The sequence below is a fragment of the Paroedura picta genome, chromosome 8 (assembly GCF_049243985.1).
Source record: "Paroedura picta isolate Pp20150507F chromosome 8, Ppicta_v3.0, whole genome shotgun sequence".
In the NCBI taxonomy this organism is placed as follows: Eukaryota; Metazoa; Chordata; class Lepidosauria; order Squamata; family Gekkonidae; genus Paroedura; species Paroedura picta.
This window is the reverse complement of record NC_135376.1, coordinates 66,856,690-66,862,937: the sequence shown is the minus strand read 5'-3', so window position 1 is coordinate 66,862,937 and position 6,248 is coordinate 66,856,690. Positions and strand designations below refer to the sequence as shown.

The 6,248-nt window shown below is 42.0% G+C and overlaps 1 long non-coding RNA gene across 1 annotated transcript; it reads right to left on the bottom strand.

The window, feature by feature from the left end:
* Positions 1-636: 636 nt before the first annotated feature.
* LOC143843689 (uncharacterized) lies at positions 637-5,094 on the bottom strand. Its single transcript, XR_013233654.1, has 3 exons — positions 4,747-5,094; positions 4,177-4,220; positions 637-816 (listed from the first exon to the last, which is right to left on the bottom strand). It is a non-coding gene; the product is annotated as an uncharacterized LOC143843689 (long non-coding RNA).
* Between the last annotated feature and the right edge of the window lie 1,154 nt (positions 5,095-6,248).

The following is a 6,248-nucleotide window of genomic DNA, read 5'->3' as shown; positions in this document are numbered from 1 at the left end:
TGCCATGCCATGAATTTTTATATCTTTTGATTCTTTGCTGCCTTAAGGGTCCTCAACTGGGTGGAAAAGTGTCATACAAGCATTTTAAATATCTCCAAAGTATGTGTTCAGAATGTCCTTTTCAAACAAAATACAATATCTAGCTGAGCTGTGTTTTCCCATACATATAATAATTAATAGTTCATGCTTGCTCTAAACCATTTGGTTACTTACCTTTTACAGAAAAGTTAATAGTACTGTATTTTAGAAAGATGTTGGCGGGAAAGAGGATAAATCTGAGCCCCTATCTGTAGGTCAGAATCCCTACAGAAAGCATCAATATTAAATCAACTGAGAGCTAACACAAAGGCCCTGAGCCATGTAGTGATTTGCCAGATTAAAATGGAAAAGGTAATTGGCATAAGAGATGTACTGTCATGCCAGTGACTTCAGGAAAGGACATTCAGGATAGTACAGTCTGTACAAGGATATTTTAGAAAAGGTACAGAAATGTGAAACAAAAATAATCAGGGTAGACCTGCCAATTTTCCTCCCTACACATGAATCGATCTGCTTTCCTGCTGATTTCAAATTGTATGCACCCAGATGCCACTACATGAGCAAATGAATGGACCAATACAACATGGGAAATGTGCTTCATCAACCTTTTATTTAAGATACAGACGATTATATCACACAAGCAGTAAATGGTAAACCTATATTGCTGTTTCCTGATCCGAGTTTGGTGCTTTAGAGCTAGAAAATTTCATGCTGAGTAGCAGTTTCTGTACAGTAGGCTCTGTGTGGACCTCACCATCTGCCATGTACCATCCACGTCTGCAAGATGAAACAGATTGGGATCAGCATTATCTAAGCCTGGGCCCTGCTTATCTGAGAGACCACTTGTCTCCTTATGCCCCTCACAGAGCTTTGCACTCTGCAAGTATGAATCTGCTGTCTGTCCCTGTGCCCCAGGAAGGTTGCCTCAACCAGGGCCAGGGGTTTTTCAGTCCTGTCCAGGATTTCGTGGAATGAACTCCTTGAAGAGCTGGGGGCCCTGACAAAGCTATTACAGTTCCGCAGGGCCTGTAAGACAGAGTTCTTCTGCTTGGCATTTGGTTGAGTCCAGGCTAGGAAGATCTGGTCCCTCCCTGTACAGGCCCCTGTATGGGCCCGGTACATGATTACCTGGGCATGGCTGGTTTTTTCCTGAGGCCGATGGCAGATCCCTGTGGACTTCTGTGGCCTGTTGTCATTGGGTATGGGAAATTCTGCCATTTGTTGATGTGGATTGTTGTTATGGTTTTATGTGTTTTATGTGATTTACTAGGGGCAAAGCCCGTTGTATCCAGGAATACAATGGGCACTAGAACTTGGCGGTGGGAAGAGGAAGGGGAGGAGTTGTTCAGTCTGTAAGGGTATGTGCTATGTGGGAGGTTGTGGTGGCATGGTGACAAATGAGGGCATGGGTGTGGAGAGACGGGTGTCAAGAACCTGTGTTTTGGAATGTTCATTGAATGTGGGAGAGGACTGACCTTTGGGAATTATGGCATAGTGATTACAGATGAGCTTTCCGGAGCCATGTCTTCAGATATGTGAAGGGAAAAATCAGACTGGACACTCTTCTTAGAGGGAGATTACATGGCAACCAATTCCTCCCAGTTCTGCGTCATTTCCCTTCTTTTGTGATGTCTCCCTGCCCTAATACACATGGGATAGTCACAGTACACAGATTTCCACCCTGCTCCTTCTATCTCCATTTTTTCACTGTTGATAAAATGTTATATGCCCACATGCTTCTTTCATGGTTGCTCCTTAGAAGAAGAAGAATTGGTTGTTGTTGTTTTTTTGTACCCTGTTGTTTACTACCCAAAGGAGTCTAAATGCGGTTTACAAACAGCTTTTCCCTTCGTCTCCCCTCAATAGATGACCTATGATCTAAATAAAGAATATTTACAGCCTCAAACTGTAAATAATAAACAAGTAAATGGCTGGAAAGACATGAGAACTGAGGTGACTTTTTCAATTTTAGCATGATGCTAAAATTAAGATGTGCAGAAAAGCCCAAATAAAAAAAACTTTGGTTTTATCTAACTGGTTCCACTTCTCTGCACACTAAACAGTCCCTGCCACCAACTAAGGCCCGGCATGGCTGAAATTTACCTCTCCAAGATGAGGAGAGATTTGTGGTTGTATGACTCATCCACAGGAAGTACTACTCATAAGCAGAATGAACTCATGCTCCACCTCAATAGTGCCAGGGTGTGTCTTTAGAACAGCCACATCAGAGTTGGTGAGCAATGCATGTCCTTCAAACAGGTGTGTGTGAGCATTTGTCATTTTTACCAGTCCTGCAGCATCAGCCTGTTGAAGCAGCAGAATTCTGATCCATGCTTCTTTCCCTCTCAAAGCAAAATGAAAGGTTTTGCTTCGTTACTTTCACCTGCATTTATTTAAAATAAATAAATACATCCATCCCAATCAATGTGTAGGGTTAATTTTGTTTTTAAAAACAACCAAGATATCCTATGTATCCTCTGTTAAAGGTAGAACAATGCTCAAAACTATTATCAGAGACACTTTGTTGCTGATCAGAGTAGCTAGTGTTTGGCTCGAATGATGGGGGAAGAAAAGGCCATTAAACCTGTGCAGTAGAACAAGTACAGTTGCCAGCTCCAGATTAGGAAATCCCTGAAGTCTTTGAGGGTGGAGCCTGGAGTGGGCAGGATTTGGGTCAGGGAGGGACTTCAGTGGAGTATAATGCTATGGAGTCCACTCCCCAAAGCAGCCATTTTCTCCAGGGTAACTGGTCTCTGTTGCCTAGAAATGAGCTATAATTCCAGGGGACCCCCAGGTCCCATTTGGCGACTGGCATCCTTAGGCAAGCCATGAGGAGAGGAGGTGGAGCAGGCTGCTGTACATTTGTTCCCCTCTCAGACTGAAATTCTACTGACTGGTAGACTTGGAGGGAGGTTGTTGGAGGAGTCTAAGACAGATGAAAGAGGGCAGTGAGGTCCCCCACTTTCATGAAATTACATCACATGCAGGGTTTCTGGGACCCATGCCCACAGCTGGTAGGGCAATGACTATCTCCAGTCACCACTGAAGAAGAAGAAGAAGAAGAAGAAGAAGAATGCTTCATTTCTCTACCCAAAGGAGTCTCAAAGCAGCTTACATTCATCTTCCCTTTCCTTTCCCCGCAACAGACACCCTGTGAGGTAGGTGAAGGCAATCTGGGAGAACCTGGGGACTTAGGGTTGCCAACCTGCGGGGGGTGGTTAGAGATCTCCTGAAATTATGACAGGTCTCCAGACAAGAGAGATAAGTTCCCCCAGAGAAAATGGCTGCTTTGGAGTGGGGACTCTATGGCATTATATCCTGGGGAAGTCTCTCCCCTCCTCTAAGCCCAATCTCCACCCCTAAAATCTCCAGGTACTTCCCAATCCACAGCAGGCAACTCTATGGGGACCACATAAAGAGCCAGTTTAGTGTATTGCTTAAGAGTGCACTTCACAGTGCAGAGTTTCCATCTTTATGTGCAATTCATTAGGTGCTGAACACATACACCATTTGAATGTACCTCAAAAACTCATTGAATATTGAAACTAATTCTAACTTTCAAAATGTTAGGGAAAATGTATAATGAGGTCTTCATGCATTCATAATTATTCCTAAATCCACATCTGAGTTCTAATGTATACTTTTCAATTCAAGGCTAAATCAAACAGAACAGATCCATTGACAGCTTTGGCTACGAATCTTTTATGTACATGAGTAGTATGAGGAAGTATGAGGAATACTTATTTATTTACATTATTTATAATCCACATTTCTTCCCATGACTCAGAGCAGACTACACAATGTAATTCAATGCAACCAGTCCAACAATGCCTCTAACAAACACTGCAATAGAACCGGAACAGTAGAAATCTGAAACAAAACAGTTGTCTGGACAACCATGAGCTTAGGTTAGACAAGTTTTTATATCAGTAGAAACAGTGCATTTTTCCTGAGCTAATCTGCTTTGACATAACCCTATTTCCGTTCATAAAATAACCTACTGAACAATTTGTTTTATATTGTTTGTGAAATGTTAAGAGCTTGGGAGGCTTCTGACCTCCTCAGGCAGGTCATTCCACAGGATGGGGAGGGCACTGCAGTGAAGGCACACATAGGACAGTTGTTGATTTTGCTCACCTGTTGCATGGCACATGCAGAAGATCCTGCTCAGATCACTGTGGCTGTCACAGCAGAGTATATGGAAGAAGAAGAAGAAGAGAACTTTGTTTTTTGGTACCCCGCTTTTCACTATGCAAAGGAGTTTCAAACTGGCTTACAAATGCCTATCCTTCCTCCTCCCACAACAGACACCTTGTGAGGTAGGTGAGTCTGAGAGAACTCCAAGAGAACTATGACTGGTTGCATGTGGAGCCATCTAGCTGGCTGCATGTGAAAGAGGAGTGGGGAATCAAACCCAGCTCTCCAGATTAGAGTCTGCCACTCTTAACCTCTACACCAAGCTGGTTCTGAGAGATATAGAGCTGAGGGTCATCAGCATATTGATGACATCCAGTTCCAAAGCTACTCAGGATTTCTTCTAAAGGCTTTGTATAAAAGCTGAACACATGAGGGATAAGGGTGAGCACTACGGAACCCTGCAGGACCACACCCATTCTGAAAAAACAACCAATCGCCAATGGCAAGTCTATGAGTACAGCCCATAAGCAATGATTTAAATCAGACTGCGCCACATCCCCAGATACTTACTTCATTCTGCCTCCAAATGTCTCAAAGGGATGGCATGATCTACTGTATCAAAAGCTGCTGATAAATCCAGTAAGAGCAACAAAGAAGCCTGGCCTTTGTCTACATTTAGACAGAAGGCATCAGCTAAAGCCACCAGAGCCGTCTCTGTCACATTGCTTGGCCTGAAGCCAGACTTGCAAAGGCTCCAGAACAGATGAGTTATGCATTGATAAGATGCTAATTAACAGCAACACTGCAACTCATCATTTTAAAAAAAAAAATTAGTTTGTCCCTTAGGGCTGAAAAGCATTCTCATTTCAGAATTGGTTTATGATGGATATGGAGCCACATTTCCCATCATTACGAGGTTTAAGATTTTCAGCAGAAATGAGTTTTGATTGGGGCTGTTTTGTGGCGGGTGGTTTTTAATTAACCCAATAAGTTAATCAGTGTCTCGTAACGAAAACAGGGCTGGAATTTTCTCTTCAGGCTTGCAGAAACCAAATTAATGTATTAGTCTCAGCAACCCAAGATTACATGCCAGTTCCCTGAAATTAAGGAATTCCCAGGGCATGGCTTACTTATGCAGGAAGCCACAGAACAATGTACAGGGCAAATTGTTTTCCAGAGAGGACAGTAATTTCCCAACAGCTGTAGAAAATGGAAATACATTAAGGGAACCTCAAGGGAATGACTTTTACATTGAGCAATCCATGCTCAGTCTGTGGAAAGTAATCCAGCAGCAGCTTGCAAAACGAATGCTAAGAATAATTCAGTGGTTCATATTTACTCTGCATTGCATTTAGGGATGCCAACTTCTAGGTGAGGGCTGGAGAGCTCCTGGAATTACAACTGATTGCAACTGCACAAATCATTTGTTTGTTTGTTTGTCCACTTCTGGAGAAAATAGCTATCCAGGTCAGAGTATATATACTCTTACCCAATACAAATTCTTGCCAATTTATATCATGAAAATCTGTGAATTAGTAGTAGATTTCTGTTCCTGCTTTTGAATTTCTCTCACAAAGGAAGATAATTTTGTTCGATGCAATTCAATGAGATATTATGTCAAAGGGAAGAAGACACAAATAAGAAAAGGTCTCCCAGATTTGCTATAACCGATGCTGAAACTGAGTAATGATGTTGCAGTAAACTTTCTAAAATTTCAAAAAAAATTACGCAATTTCCATTACTGTTGACATTGAAGCAAAAAGTTTTATGATTGTTGTGAAAAGATATTCTATGATAGCTTCTATTTTTTATAGGAAAATGTTTTATATGCATGTTTGCATAACTTCTCATGATTCCCCAGAGATATGCAATGGGAGAGCTTTTGGCCTCAATGCTTTATAACACTCTGTACTAGCTTTATAGTATCTTGACCAGTGTTTTATGAAGAACACTTCACATACAGCTTTTACAAGGCAATCAAAATTTGTCTTCAGCTAGCTTGAGACCTTCCTGCCTAATTCATTATAGGTTGAACCTCATATTAGCACCCTGGGACATCTCCTTGTGCAGCA